The sequence below is a fragment of the Eurosta solidaginis genome, chromosome 1 (genome assembly GCF_040869045.1).
Source record: "Eurosta solidaginis isolate ZX-2024a chromosome 1, ASM4086904v1, whole genome shotgun sequence".
In the NCBI taxonomy this organism is placed as follows: domain Eukaryota; kingdom Metazoa; phylum Arthropoda; class Insecta; order Diptera; family Tephritidae; genus Eurosta; species Eurosta solidaginis.
The window spans coordinates 177,728,816-177,746,167 of record NC_090319.1 but is presented as its reverse complement, the minus strand read 5'-3'; the positions used below and the strand labels follow the sequence as shown (position 1 = coordinate 177,746,167).

The following is a 17,352-nucleotide window of genomic DNA, read 5'->3' as shown; positions in this document are numbered from 1 at the left end:
GTTATTGCAGCCAATATCATGTTCAAGTCTGTGCTCGTAACTGTCTGTGATGTTTCGTTTTTCTCTTCAATTTTTGTTTTTGTTTGGTCCCCATCAGGGTAAAAGACAACCTCGTCCACATCAATTCCTTGCGACTCCATTACCTCCCGTAGCCGTGCTTGAAGTTCGATCTTATTGCCGGTTGTATTTAATCCACGGTTCTCCAACTCCTTTTTCAGATGCTGGATCTTCAATTCACTGAACTTTGCCATGTCCAAGTTGTATTCCCAATCTTCGGAATTTATTCAGCAATTCCTCTTCTGACACCAATTGTAACGATTTTACTTGCAAATCCTCTTATTTGCCCTTCTGCTAAGTTCGTATCATTAAACTGTTGAATAAATAACTCCAATATTGAATAATGGAAAAATGGCCTTTATTAAAATACTTCACAATAACACTTATACTTTGCAATTATTTGGCTTAATAACCAAACTTATAGCTTAAAGGAAACTGACTTTCAAAATAATACTGCTATTGCTCGCTAGATATCGTCTTAATCGAAACTCAAATCAAACTGAATTACTTCTTACTCGCTTGCGCCGCTTTTATAGTTTACGCTGCATACATCTAGGCTCTTCTATTTCCAGAACTTACCAACTATTTCGTGCGTTTATAGTTCTCATATAGTTTCTACTTGTTTACAATTGTCTACTTTTCAGCGTCTCTCAGATGTATGTGAGTTTGTAGTTTACAGTCTCTCGCACACACATAGACGTATAAGTAAATGCATCTGTGTGTGACAACTCTCGGCTGCCTTATATATGTATATACATGATTTGATTATTGACGTAAATACCCCTTGGCATGGCCTTAGCATCGCCTTAGTGATGGTATAGCTTAGTGATGCTAATATCCGTGACAATATAGTTTTTTGTTCAGATGTGCAAGGCCTACTTCTCAAAATGCGTCTTTCAGAATACACCCAAATGAATGGCGTCTCTTCATAGACAGATCTAAACGAAGCCTTAAGTGTGTTCTTTTACACAATGGCAACCAATATGGTTCAATTCCCATTGCTCATTCAACTAAATTAAAGGAAGAATATCAAAAATTGCACTTGTTTTAGACAAAATCAAGTATAACGAACAAAATTGGAGTAATTGTGTAGATTTAAAGATGGTTAACTGTTTGTTAGGACAACAAAGTGGATACACCAAATACCCATGTTTTTATTGCCTGTGGGATAGTCGTCCCAAGCACCAACACTAGAAATGTACTAAAGTAGAAAATCCCAGGAAGATCTACGCGGATATAAAAAAGTTAAATGTCTTTGAAAACAGAATTAATAAGAAATTGTTTTAAAATATTTTACATATGCACTGCTTGACAAATTATTCGAGAAAACCGTGATTAAAAATGAAAAAAATTTAACAAAAAATTGAATTTTTCACATTAATTTGGCAATTTCTCTGACGCTTGTGAAGACATATTAACAGCTTGTATACTGATGGAAGCGGCAAAATGTACTCTTTTCAGCGACATCAAAACCGTGTTGATAGAATATACAGAAACAAAGTTATGGGGCCATACATGCCTTAACCTCTTAAAAAGGGGTTCTTGACCCTATCTAGAAAACTGTACGTAGCATTAAGAGACTAAGTTTACAGTTTTTATCAGGGTACTGAGTACTACCAAATTTGGTTACAAGCAGAGCTGCACCAAAATCACTGTTGACCAGTGTAATTTTTCAAACACAGCACTCAAGTATTCACTTTCACGCACATCATAGAACTAAAAAATTGTTATATTACGAAATTATGAACCGTTATTTTTATACTCAGCTGAGCAGAGCTCACAGAGTATATTAATTTTGTTCGCATAACGGTAATCCGTAACGGCATAAACTAATCGAGATAGATATAGACTTCTGTATATCAAAATGATCTGGGCGAAAAAAGAAATTCATTTAGCAATGTCCGTCCGTCCGTCCGTAAACACGATAACTTGAGTAAATTTTGAGGTATCTTGATGAAATTTGGTACGTAGGTTCCTGGGCACTCATCTCAGATCTCTTTTTAAAATGAACGAAATCTGACTACAACCACGCCCACTTTTTCGATATCGAAAATTTTGAAAATCCGAAAAGTGCGATAATTTTTTTCCAGAGACAGCTAAAGCGATGAAAATTGGTAGGTGAGTTGAGCTTATGACGCAAAATAGAAAATTAGTAAAACTTTGGACAACGGGCGTGGCACCGCCCACTTTTAAAGGAAGGTAATTTCAAAGTTTAGGAAGCTGAAATTTGGCAGTCGTTGAAGATATCGTGATGAAATTTAGCAGGAACGTTACTCCTATTACTATATGTGTGCTAAATAAAAATTAGCAAAATCGGATTACGAACACGCCCACTTAAAAATAATTTTTTTAAAGTCAAATTTTAACAAAAAATTGAATATATTTAAATTATGTCAACATTCAACTCCAGTAATTACATGGTGCAACAAAATACAGAAATAAAAGAAAATTTCAAAATGGGCGTGGCTCCGCCCTTTTTCATTTATTTTGTCTAGAATACTTTTAATGCCATAAGGCGAACAAAAATTTACCAATCCTTGTGAAATTTGGTAGGGGTATAGTTTCTATGACGATAACTGTTTTCTGTGAAAATGGGCGAAATCGGTTGAAGCCACGCCCAGTTTTTATACACAGTCGACCGTCTGTCCTTCCGCTCGGCCGTTAACACGATGACTTGAGCAAAAATCGATATATCTTTACTAAACTTAGTTCACGTACTTATCTGAACTCACCTTATCTTGGTATAAAAATGGCCGAAATCCGAATATGACTACGCCCACTTTTTCGATATCGAAAATTACGAAGAATTAAAAAAATGCCATAATTCTATACAAAATATGAAAAAAGGGATGAAACATGGTAATTGGATTGGTTTATTGACGCAAAACATAACTTTGGAGAAAACTTTGTAAAATGGGTGTGACACCTACCATATTAAGTAGAAGAAAATAGAAAAGTGCAGGGCGAAATCAAAAGCCCTTGGAATCTTGGCAGGTACAGTATCGTGGTATTACATATATAAATAAATTAAAGGTACCCGACAGATGATGTTCTGAGTCAAAGTGGTCCACATTTTGGTCGATATCTCGAAAACGCCTTCACATATAAAACTAAGGGCCACTCCCTTTTAAAGCCCTCATTAGTACCTTTAATTTGATACCCATATCTTACAAACACGTTAAAAACTCACCCGTGGTCCACCTTTATGGCGATATCTCGAAAAGGTATCCACCTATAGAACTAAGACCCACTCCGTTTTAAAATCCTCATTAACACTTTTCGTTTGATTCCCATATCGTACAAACACATTCTCGAGTCACCCCTGATACACGTTTATGGCGATATCTCGAAAAGATGTCCACCTATAGATCTAAGGTCCACTCGCTTTTAAAATACTCACTAACACCTTTCGTTTGATACCCATATCATACAAACACATTCGAGTGTCACCCCTGATCCACCTTTATCTGTATATCGAAAAGGCGTCCACCTTTAGAACTAAGGCCCACTCCCTTTTAAAGTACTCATTAACACCTTCCGTTTGATTCCCGTATCGAACAAACACATTCTAGATTCACCCCTGGTCCACCTTTATCGGTATTTGAAAAGGCGTCCACCTAGAGAACTAAGGCCCACTCCCTTTTTAAAATGCTCATTAACACCTTTCATATGATACCCATATCGTGCAAACACATTCTGGAGTCACCCCTGGTCCACAATTATGGTGATATCTCGAAAACGCGTCCACCTATAGAACTTAGGCCCACTCCCTTCTAAAATACTCATTAACACCTTTCATTTGATACCCATATCGTTCAAACGCATTCTAGAGTCACCCCTGGTCCACCTTTATGACGATATCTCGAAAAGGGGTCCACCTATGGAACTAAGGATCACTCCCTTTAAAATACTTATTAACACCTTTCATTTGATACCCATATCGTACAAACACATTCTAGAGCCACTCCTTTAAAAAAAAATTGTTTAAAGCCAATTTTTAACAAAAAATTTTATATATTAAATTATGTCAACATTCAACTCCAGTAATTACATGGTGCAATAAAATACAGAAATAAAAGAAAATTTCAAAATGGGCGTGGCTCCGCCCTTTCTCATTTATTTTGTCTAGAATACTTTTAATACCATAAGTCGAACAAAAATTTACCAATCCTTGTGAAATTTGGTAGGGGTATAGATTCTATGACGATAACTGTTTTTTGTGAAAATGGGCGAAATCGATTGAAGCCACGCCCAGTTTTTATACACAGTCGACCGTCTGTCCTTCCGCTCGGCCGTTAACACTATAACTTGAGCAAATATCGATATATCTTTACTAAACTTAGTTCACGTACTTATCTGAACTCACCTTATCTTGGTATAAAAAATGGCCGAAATCCGACTATGACCACGCCTACTTTTTCGATATCGAAAATTACGAAAAATTAAAAAAATGCCATAATTCTATACCAAATATGAAAAAAAGGGATGAAACATGGTAATTGGATTGGTTTGTTGACGCAAAACATAACTTTGGAAAAAACTATGTAAAATGGGTGTGACACCTACCATACTAAGCAGAAGAAAATGAAAAAGTTCTGCAGGGCGAAATCAAAAGCCATTGGAATCTTGGCAGGAACAGTATCGTGGTATTACATATATAAATAAATTAGCGGTACCCGACAGATGATGTTCTGAGTCAACCTGTTCCACATTTTGGTCAATATCTCGAAAATGCCTTCACATATAAAACTAAGGGCCACTCCCTTTTAAAGCCCTCATTAGTACCTTTAATTTGATACCCATATCTTACAAACACGTTAAAAACTCACCCGTGGTCCACCTTTATGGCGATATCTCGAAAAGGTATCCACCTATAGAACTAAGACCCACTCCGTTTTAAAATCCTCATTAACACTTTTCGTTTGATTCCCATATCGTACAAACACATTCTCGAGTCACCCCTGGTCCACCTTTATGCCGATATGTCGAAAAGGCGTCCACCTATAGAACTAAGGCCCACTCCCTTTTAAAATACTCATTAACCCCTTTTATTTGATTCCCATAACGTACAAACACATTCTAGAGTCACTCCTGGTCCACCTTTATGACAATATCTCGAAGAGGCGTCCACCTATAGAGCTAAGGCCAACTCCCTTTTAAAATACTCATTAACACCTTTCATTTGATACCCATATCGTACAGACACGTTATAGAGTCAACCCTGGTCCTCCTTTATGGCCATTTCTCGAAAAGGCCTCCACCTATAGAACTAAGGCCCACTCCCTTTTAAATAATCATTAACACCTTTCATTTGATACACATATCGTACAAACGCATTCTAGAGTCACCCGTGTAGTGGAATTCACTAACTTTTTTAACCACATTTGCCATCGCTTTATTTGCGTATCGATAGCTATAACGATTTCGTTATTCAGTACCTATATTCTATCGATACTTGTTTATCGATGGCCAGCTTTGTTGTTAAATAAACGGCAAGTAAATAGGCTGCGTTAAAAATTACGAAATTAATAGTTCTGGCAATGTTAGTTAAAAAAGAAAAACGGAACTTTAATTAAATACTTTCAAACACGAAAAGCTGCTTTATAAATCAAATTGCATTTGAGTACTTGGCGTACGTTTTATCACAACATGAAGAATTGCTAAGTCCATCGCCAGTGGACAGACACCTTCTTAGAGAAGTAGATAACCCGTCCTAATTGAATACAACGGAGTTTCGAAAGCTGTACCGACTAACCCCAGACTTGGCTCATGATATTATTTCTCAACTTGATGGTCAATTAAGGGGTACAAGAATAACAGCGTTATCAACAGAGAAAAAAAAATTAATACCGCATTTTCAATATATATAAATTTGCACAATAATGACTTCTAAAAGCAGTTAGTATACGGAATTTATTTATTTTTTGGCATTCCTTTTCTGATTTTCGCATTTTTTTGGTTTAGTTACGCTGTGCTGCCACCTTTCTACTATTAAAATAAAATTTAAATGCCATGCGCGGCCACCGTGGTATAATGGGTAGCGTGCTCCGCCTATCACACCGTATGCCCTGGGTTCAACTCCCGGGCAAAGCAACATCAAAATTTTAGAAATAAGATATTTCAATTAGAAGAAAATTTTTCTAAGCGGGGTCGCCCCTCGGCAGTGTTTGGCAAGCACTCCGGGTGTATTTCTGCCATGAAAAGCTCTCAGTGAAAACCCATCTGCTTTGCAGATGCCGTTCGGAGTCGGCATAAAACATGTAGGTCCCGTCCGGCCAATTTGTAGGGAAAATCAAGAGGAGCACGACGCAAATTGGAAGAGAAGCTCGGCCTTAGATATCTTCGGAGGTTATCGCGCCTTACATTTATTTTTTTTATTTAAATGCCATTTATTGCGAGTAGTTAAAACTAAGTTAGTGAATAGTACACTCGATAAGGCAAGCGACAAAATCGTTAAATAAAATCTCGTCAAATCGCATCGTTATAAGTTAGTGAATTCCACTACTGGTCCACCTTTATGGCGATATCTCGAAAAGAACTAACGATCACTCCCTTTTAAAATACTCTTACCACCATTCATTAGATACCCATATCGTACAAACACATTCTAGAGTCACCCTTGGTCCACCCTTATTGCGATATCTCGAAAAGGCGTCCACCTATAGAACTAAGGCCAACTCCCTTTTAAAATACTTATTAACACCTTTCGTTTGATACCCATATCGTACAAACACATTCTACAGTCACTCCGAGTCCACCTTTATGCCGATATCTCGAAAAGACCTATAGAACTAAGGCCCACTCTTTTTTAAAATACTCATTAACACCTTTCATTTGATACCCATATCGTAAAAACATATTCTAGATTCACCCCTGGTCCACCTTTATGGCGACATCCCGATATGGCGTCCAGCTATAGAACTATGGCTCACTCCCTTTTAAAATACTCTTTAATACCTTCCATTTGATACCCATGTCATACAAACACATTCCAGGGTTACCCTAGTTAATTTTCCTAGATGGTGATTTTCCCTTATTTTGTCTCCAAAGCTCTCAGTTGAGTATGTAATTTTCAGTTACACCCGAACTTTGCCTTCCTTACTTGTTTCATTTTATATCTTTATTAAATCAAATGGTAACAACATTAATGCCTAGATTACGGGTTAACTTTGTACTAGTTTAACTATTTTAAAATAAGATTTACGGAGATAAGTAATAAGACTCAATGCGTGCCTTAAACAGAGACCTTGGCATGGCAAAGCCCAGGTCAAGGCTTCTGGATAGGCGATTAAATTCTACAAGACCTCTTAGAAGAGGTGCGAAACTGAAGTAATTTGAACGCAGCACTTCAACGCGGAAAGTACTGTGAAAACGGAGAGCTCGGTTAGGGACATTGAAAGTCAACTGTCTAAGTAGTTCTGAGCAGTCAATGGCACCGGATATTATATCAAAAATAAACATTACATTTTGAACAAAACGTTCTTAGAGTGTGTGTTCTTAAAGAGTGTGAAGAGTGTATCGGATTCCAGATGGCTGAAGCATACTCAATTTTAGAACGCACTAAGGCATTGTATAAGATTTTCCTGGTATATTGGTCCTTGAAATCCTTAGCATATCGTCGCAAGAAAGCTAAGTTGGTATAAGCCTTTGGTATGAGATAGTTTACATGACTACCAAAAGTAAAAGATGAGTAAAAATTACGCCAAGATCGCGAAACTCATTAATTGAGGCAAGAGTTACATTTGAAATCGAGTACGCGAATGAAACCACATTCATAGACTTAGTATACGTCATGTGACAGCATTTACTAATATTGAGTCGCCGATTATTTTGAAAGGCCCAATTATTTATATCATTCAGATCTTCTTGCAGGCGCAATGCATCAGAAGTACAGGAGATCTTCCGAAAGAGTTTTAAGTCGTCAGCATAAAGCAAATAATTCGAATAGTTTATGTATGAGCCGACATTATTAATAAGAACAAAATAGGACCAAGGATGCTACCTTGTGGTAAACCCGAGGTTGCTTAGAATTCATAAGACTTAGCTATCTCGATTTCAACAAAAGAGATTCTATTTTCCAAATAGGACTTCAGTCACGCAGAAAACTTGAGTGAAAGCCCATGTTTTCAAGTTTCCACAGAAGTAATTTGTGCGAAACTGTGTAAAAAGCCTTGAAAAATCCGTGTATATGGTGTCAACTTGACATCCATCCTTAAACGCAGAGACACAAAACTGAGAGAAAACAGCCAGATTTGTAGCAGTCGAACGTCCCGCAATGGAACCATGCTGACATGGATCGACTATTCTATTGATAGCGAATGATAAATTGTTTTTAACTACCTTTTCAAAAAGTTTTGAACATGTTGACAGTTTGGATATTGACCTATAATTCTTTACTTCATTTTTATTGCCAGACTTGAAGATAGGGGTGATCGACGCCAGTTTCCAGCGATCAGAAAAATATAATTTTTGATTAAGGACTTTAAGGAGGGCATACCCAAGATAATATCGGGTTCAGATACGGATAAAGACCAAAAGTCTAATGGTTTGGGGTTATAAGTAAGATACCTTTTATCAAAGTTATCGGCCTCAACAACAAAAGTAGATTTGAAAAAGTCAGCAAAAAGGTTTACCGAATCGACCAAAATGTTAGAGCAAATGTCATTAAATTTCAAACAGGTTGGTATATTAGAACAAACTTTCTTTGAATGAACATAGTTCCAACAAGTAAGGAAGGTTAAGTTCGGGTGTAACCGAACATTACATACACACCATGTAGGAAAATGAACCTAGGGTAACCCTGGAATGTGTTTGTATGACATGTGTATCAAATGGAAGGTATTAAAGAGTATTTTAAAAGGGAGTGCCCGCTGTTCTATAGGTGGACGCCATTTCGGGATATCGCCATAAACGTGGATCAGGGGTGACTCTAGAATGTGTTTGTACGATGTGGATACTAAATGAAAGGTGTTAGTGAGAATTTTAAAAGGGAGTGATCCTTAGTTCTATAGGTGGACGCCTTTTCGAGATATCGCCATAAAGGTGGACCAGGGGTGACTCTAGGATTTGTTTTTACGATATGGGTATCAAATAAAAGGTGTTAATGAGTAGTTTAAAAGGGAGTGGGCCTTAGTTATATAGGGGGACGCCTTTTCGAGATATCGCCATAAAGGTGGACCAGGGGTGACTCTAGAATGTGTTTGTACGATATGGGTATCAAGTGAAAGGTGTTAATGAGTATTTTAAAAGGGAGTGGGCCTTAGTTCTATTGTAGTGTAAACAGCCAACAATTTCAATGCCAAATTAGTAAATCAGTTAATATTGTTACGAATATTAGCAAAACTAAGGAGTGCTGCCGTCTCTAAGCCGATGCTAAGCAGTGACGTGAATGCACATCAATAATTCATTAATTATGTATCTACATAAACGAAACAGAAACTGCGTCTACATATATGTACCATGTACGTATACGAGCAGCGGAGAGTCAATGCACTAACACATGCATATATCTGAGATACTCCTATAAGTATGCAATGAGAAAAACTATAAAATTGTGCAATTTTAGTTACAGCTGAGAAGTTTGAGAGCTACTGGACTAGTAGATTCTAGAAGATGCGAACGAGGAAACCAAAGAGTATAAAAGGCGACAGATGTAAAGGCGCTGTAATTCAGTTTGATTTGAGTTGTCAAGCAGTTTCGATTAAGATGATATCTAGCGAGCCATAGCAGTATTATTTGGAATAGTAGAGTTTCATTGAGCTATCAATCAGTGTGGTTATTAAGCAAGCTATTCGTTGCACAGTTTGAGTGTTATTGTGAAGTACTTTAATAAAGGTCATTTTGCATTATTACAAATTGGAGTTATTTATTCAACAGTTTAGTGATTCGAACTTAGCAGAGGATTGCAAATTAGGGGATTTTCAGTAAAATCGTTACAATATGCTACCCTGTAACAAAAAGAGTCTAAATTTTCATCAACACAAAAAAAGGCGTCTGCTAATTGTTGCTGACATAGCAATTCACACGATTTAATACAGGTGTGTGTACAACGCACGACCAAACCAAATTTGCATTCCGGCAAATTTGCGGACATTGCATTTCCCACAGAAGTCACAGCTCAACACAGATGTTTATGTACATATTTTGTGTCGAGTTATATTTAGGTATGTGAGTATGTATGCTTAAGGTAAATATGTATGTAAGTATATATGCTTAAAGTAAATATGTATGTAAGAATATGTTTAGAATAATTTAGTATAAATAAGCTGATAATATTTGAATAAAGAAGCATTCAAGCATTCGCTCATTGATATTGACAACTCACCAAACCGATTATTCTTTTTAATCTTTTATATGGCGATCCTCCCTTGATTATACTGGCTGATTATTCAGCCTAATTCATTGGTAAGGATTATACTGGCTGATTACAGCCTAAGCCTTGTAAAAGGAAAACAGAAGGTATAGAACGTATTTTTCCGAATCCAATTTTTATCGCGGGACAAACACAAATTTCGCTTTTTGTTTTTGATGAATTAAATTTGGGCACCAACTATAAAGATCACATGAAAATTGTGGCAGTTGAAAAACTTCGACAGAACATATACTAAAATTGGAACGATACAGAGAAGATAAGCATGGCCCCTGCGCAAGGATGACATGCAAAATCGTGAAGCGTTCCACATTTTTAATGTCCAATGGTGATAAGATGATATAAAATAGGACTGGCAGCATAATAAATATAAGTATAATAATTATAATTAGCTTAATTATGAAGTCAGATTGACAATTTAGACATTATTTTTAAGCAGGAAAATATTCGGGCAACCTAACACTGCCTGTTGACAAGCAAAAATTCAATTTTTGCTGTAAAAACTTTTTGTTAGTAATTATTGAGTTATGTTACCAGACATACAAAATTAAAGTCAAGTGCTTAGGTCGTTTTCATAAAACTCCTTAAATATGAAAAAAAAATTGTTTTTGAAATGTTTAATGGAGTTTTTCCAAAATAGAAATTTTTTTAAGCCCAAAATGGCATAGAAAACAAAATAAAAAAAAGAAAATAGCATAGGAATGAATTTTTCATAAATAAATTGTATTTAACTATTCATCATTTGAAAAAAAATTTTTTTTCAGAAAATTTTGTAAGAAAAATTACAAATGTCAAAAATTTTAAACTAAACAAATTTTTCCTTAAGAGCAAACATTTTTTGAAATAAACCTTTTAAATAATAACTTTTATAATGCTAACTAAATAAAAAAAAAAAAACAAAAGTAAAATGGAATGCTTAATATAATAAACATAAAAAACAAAGAAATAAGCATTTTTCTACCCCCCGAAAAAACAGGAATAAATTTTTATTTTCTCTTTAATTTTCTCCTTAAATCACATCATCTCTTTAAAATGACTTCATGTATGAAAGCTAACCCCATAGCTGGTTTCGAGGTAGGAAAAAGAAATTCTGAAACATCAGAAAATATAATATTAAAATATGAACCACCACCTGAACCAGAGCCAAAAATTAACCGAAACATCTCAGATGTTTGGCTGGCAGTTTTAACCTTCGTAATCGTGCTATTGATATAATATTCAAATTTAACACCCTAAACCATCTAAACTCAACCCAATTTCGATAAGAACAGTAAACAATTACAAATGAATCACTGCAAAATGCCTCACTCAATAGAAGAATTTGCTAAGACAGCTTCTTTAGCACCGTCTAAGTTCAAGAATTTGCTAATTCAATAGAAATTAATCAAAATAACATCTATGAAAGCTGTCAAGGTAGAAGATTTGTACCACAAACCTTTCGCAACATAATGCTTGACTAAATACCATACGTAAGTGGAAATATGCAAAATATCTAAAGTTACCACAAGATCGGAAACTTAAAAACCAGCCAGAATGAAGAAAATAAAAAGTCACAAAGAGAACATTATTATAAATAAAGCGCTTAATAAATAAATTTGCAATTAGACATGTCACGCTCGTTTTCATCCAAAAAGATAGAAAAATGTAGCGTAATACAAGCAACCAGATTGTTGACGAAGTTATTGACTTATGACAATATTCAACCAGGCTTAAATATGATGGAAATTTACGACTTGTAGGAGAAAAAGACAGTTGTCCCTTAGGAGACAAATTGGTCAAGAATAATGAATACTCGAGTAAGCATATTTAAAAATATAAAATAGGAACCCAAGTTCTCAAAGATCTAATGTTTGCATTAACCCCAGAAGTTATGCACGTGACAAATATCGACAGAAATTAAAAAAGTTGTTCATAAATATCATGACGATCCCATCTGGGAAGGCCACACAGAAAATCGCATGACACATAAGATCTAATAAAAATATTGCTGGAAAATATGAAAAATGGTATAAGAAAATATATTAAAAATTTTTGCATCCACTGTACCCATTGGTTTAACCACTTATCACTATATACCTACTCCTTGCTCTAGCAGCAAATGAATCTACCCAATCTACTGTATATCATACGCTCAAAGATACCGGTTTTAGATCAATGTCAATTTTCAACCAATGATGACTGTAAACATAACTTATTCTATACGTTTCAATTTTAATTTGAAATGGACTACCAATAAAAAAAACTTTGTTTAACTGTTTTCATCTAGGGAAACCTCACCTTTTAGAGAGGTCATAAATTTAGATAATAGGATTTTTGGATCTAGATAAATAGATAGTAGATATATAGGGCTCTGTAGCATAGGAAAAGTAATTTTATTAATGACCTGCGGAATAGAAAATATCAATAAGAAAAATAACTTTATTATGACCTGCGGAATAGAAAAATTTCAATAGGAAAAATAATTTAATTAATAACCTGCAAAATAAAAAAAATATCAATAGGAAAAACTATTTTATTAATAACCTATAAGGTAGAAAAAATCGATAAAAATAATAATTTTACGCTAATACCATACGAAGTAGAAAATATCGATAATAAAAATAATGAAAATTTAATCCCATCTAGAATAGGAAATGAGGATAAGCAAAAATTTACATAAGTAACATAGAAAATAGCAATATCATAAATAATAAGAAAATAATAATACACAAAAATAGACTTAAATTAATAGAATAAGTAAATTTTCAACCTACAAACATAAAATACAAAATATAGAATTAATTTATACTTAACTATATAAAAATAGAATGCTCATGCATTCTCCAAATGCATAAGCATTCTGAAAAAAAGGGAGATGTAGTGTAAACAGGCAATAATTTCAATGCAAAATAAGTAAATCAATTAATATGTTACCCTGTAACAAAAAGAGTCAAAATTTTCATCAACACAAAAAAAGGCATCTGCTAATTGTTGCTGACATAGCAATTCACACGATTTAATACAGGTGTGTGTACAACGCACGACCAAACCAAATTTGCATTCCGGCAAATTTGCGGACATTGCATTTCCCACAGAAGTCACAGCTCAACACAGATGTGTAGGTACATATTTTGTGTCGAGTTGTATATAGGCATGTACGTATGTATGCTTAAGGTAAATATGTATGTACGTATGTATGCTTAAAGTAAACATGTATGTAAGAATATGTTTAGAATAATTTAGTATAAATAAGCTGACAACATTTGAATAAAGCATTCAAGCATTCGCTCATTGATATTAACATCTCACCAAACCGATTATTCTTTTTAATCTTTTATACTATAGGTGGACGGTGAACCAGGTGAATCTAGAATGCGTTTGTATGATATGGGTATCAAATGAAAAGTGTTAGTGATTATTTAAAAGATAGTGGGCCTTAGTTCTATAGGTAGACGCCTTTTCGACATATCGCCATAAAGGTGGACCAGGGGTGACTCTATAATGTGGTTGTACGATATGGGTATCATATTAAAGGTATTAGTGAGGGTTTTAAAAAGGAGTGGTCCTTAGTTGTATATGTGAAGGCGTTTTCGAGATATCGAACAAAATGTGGACCAGGGTGACCCAGAACATCATCTGTCGGGTACCGATAATTTATTTATATATGTAATACCACGAACAGTATTCCTGCCAAGATTCCAAGGGCTTCTACTTAATATGGTAGGTGCCACACCCATTTTACAAATTTTTTTCTAAAAATATATTTTGCGTCAATAAACCAATCCAATTACCATGTTTCATCCCTTTTTAAACGGTTTTATTTAGGTTGACTTGACAGGCTGGCTGGTTGGATGGCTGGCACTAATTTTGTAATTGAAATTTAAGTAACTTCCCGATAAGCTGCAAGCTTGAAACTTGGAATATTGTTCAGAACCCGATGACAATGCAATAATAGAAAAAAAATTTGCCGCTAGGTAGCGAAAGGATCGAGATATTCACAAAAATCGTATTTGTGGTCCGATTTGGCTCATATTTGGAAAACATAATACATACAAGAATAGAAAGCGACTTATGAAAAAAATGCCGCTAGGTGGCGCAAGGATCGAGATATTCACAAAAATCGTATTTGTGGTGCGATTTGGCTCATATTTGGAAAACATAATACATACAAGAATAGAAGGCGACTTATGAAAAAGAATGCCGCTAGGTCGTGCAAGGATCGAGATATTCACAAAAATCGTATTTGTGGTCCGATTTGGCTCATATTTGGAACACATAATACACACAATAATAGAAAGCGACCTATGGAAAAATAGCCGATAAGTGGCCCAAGGATCGAGATAGTTAATATTTAATAAAAAATCCCCGCTAGGTGGCGCAAAGATCGTGATATTCAAAAAAGTCGCATTTGTGGTGCATATTTGGAACACATAATACATACATGAATAGAAAGCGACCTATGATGCCCGATTTGGCTATATTTGGAACAATATTACATACAATCCGATAGAAATTACATCAGAATATCTTGGAGCTGGAGGAGGGACAAGCATACGTGGCGCAGATTCGAGTAAAGTCTCTAGAAGGATTATGTATGAGGAATTAGATTGTAACGAATTGTCAGGAAAGTCCTTGCAGTAATGAGTCACTAAATGAACTAAATAGATTGATAAATAATAGGCAATTAAATAAAGACTAAAAAATTGAAAATAAAATAAATACAAATTTTTTTTAGTTAAAAGGTTTTATTGAAAACAATACTTACATGAGGTAATATTAATTGTTTACGCCACCAGCCTAAATATTCGGTAAAAGCACTAAAAGCTAGAAAATAATTAGGTAGGTCCTAGGTACTAATAATCACACTCCTCATCAATCTAGGGCATTGATCAGATAATTAATTAAATGCGTTGGATGCTTAAATTTCTATTGATAGTCATATATAAGACCAACTGAACCCTAATCACATTTTGAGAATTTTCACGCGTCCAACTCTTTTATTGATTGTCTGATCAACGCCCTAGGTTGATGAGGAGTGTGATGACTACTACCTAGGACCTACCTAATTATTTTCTAGCTTTTAGTATTATCATTACTTCTTGTAAGTATTGTTTTCAATAAAACCGTTTAATTTAAAAATAATTTTTTAATTATTTCATTTTTAATTTTTTCATTTTTCGTAATTTTCGATATCGAAAAAGTGGGCGTAGTCGTAGTCGGATGTCGCCATTTTTTATACCAATATAAAGTGAGTTCAGGTAAGTACGTGAACTAAGTTTAGTAAAGATATATCGATTTTTGCTCAAGTTTTCGTGTTATCGGCCGAGCGGAAGGAGAGACGGTCGAGTGTGTATAAAAACTGGGCGTGGATTCAACCGATTTCCCCCATGTTCACAGAAAACATTTATCGTCATAGAATCTATGCCCCTACCAAATTTGACAAGGGTTGGTAAATTTTTGTTCGACTTATCGCATTAAAAGTATTCTAGACAAATTAAATGAAAAAGGGTGGAGCCACGCCCATTTTGAAATTTTATTTTATTTTTGTATTTTGTTGCACCATATCATTACTGGAGTTGAATTTTGACATAATTTACTTAAAATTTGACTTAAATTTTTTTTTTTAAAGTGGGCGTGTTCTTCATCCGATTTTGCTAATTTTTATTAAACACACATACAGTAATAGGAGTAAAGTTCCTGCCAAATTTCATCATGATATCTTCAACGACTGTCAAATCAGCTTGCAAAACTTTTTAATTACCTTCTTTTAAAAGTGGGCGGTGCCACGCCCATTTTCCAAACTTTTACTAAATTTCTGTTCTGCATCATAAGGTCAACCCACCCACCAAGTTTCATCGCTTTTTCCGCCTTTGATAATAAATTATCACACTTTTTCGGTTTTTCGAAATTTTCGATATCTAAAAAGTGGGCGTGGTTATAGTCCGATATCTTTCATTCTAAATAGCGATCTGAGATGAGTGTCCAGGAACCTGCATACCAAATTTCATCAGGATACCTCAAAATTTCCTCAAGTTATCGTGTTAAGGGACAGACAGACGTACGGAAATGGCTCAATCAAATTTTTTTTCGATACTGATGATTTTGATATATGGAAGTCTATATCTATCTCAATTCCTTTATACCTGTACAAACAACCGTTATCCAATCAAAGTTAATATACTCTGTGTGCAAAGAACGCTGATTATAAAAAGATTTAGGATTAACTTTCAACTCATCTTCAACTCGAGGAACGTATTTATTGTACAAAAACTTATCAAGAACATTGAACTGCGTCATATAAGAAGTATACTGATCTTTAACAAGTAAGAAAGGCTAAGTTCGGGTGTAACCGAACATTACATACTCAGTTGAGAGCTGTGGAGACAAAGTAAGGGAAATCACCATGTTGTAAAAGGAACCTAGGGTAACCCTGGAATGTGTTTGTATGACATGTGTATCAAATGGAAGGTATTAAAGAGTATTTTAAGAGGAAGTGGGCCATAGATCTATAGATGGACGCCATTTAGGGATATCGCCATAAAGGTGGACCAGACCTGACTCGAGAATTTTTTTGTACGATATGGGTATCAAATGAAATGTGTTAATGATAATTTTAAAAGGGAGTGGGCCTAAGTTCTATAGGTGGTCGTCTTTTCGAGATATCGCCATAAAGGTGGACCAGGGGTGACTCTAGAATTTATTTTGTACGATATGGGTATCAAATAAAAGGTGTTAATGAGTATTTTAAGAGGGCGTGGGCCTTAGTTCTATATGTGGACGCCTTTTCGAGATATCGCCATAAATGTGGACCAGGGGTGACTCTAGAATTTGTTTGTACTATATGGGTATCAAATGAAAGGTGTTAATGAGTATTTTAAAAGGGAGTGGGCCTTAGTTCTATAGGTGGACGCCTTTTCGGAATATCGTTATAAAAGTGGACCTGGGTT

At 35.1% G+C, this 17,352-nt stretch overlaps 1 protein-coding gene and 1 non-coding gene across 2 annotated transcripts in view; both read left to right on the top strand.

Moving 5' to 3' along the window:
* The window catches only part of lobo (lost boys), a 1,557,146-nt gene that overhangs the window by 531,455 nt on the left and 1,008,339 nt on the right, over positions 1-17,352 (top strand). The window lies entirely within an intron of this gene.
* On the top strand, positions 10,635-10,743 carry LOC137238963 (U6 spliceosomal RNA). The gene has a single exon (XR_010949265.1). It is a non-coding gene; the product is annotated as a U6 spliceosomal RNA (small nuclear RNA).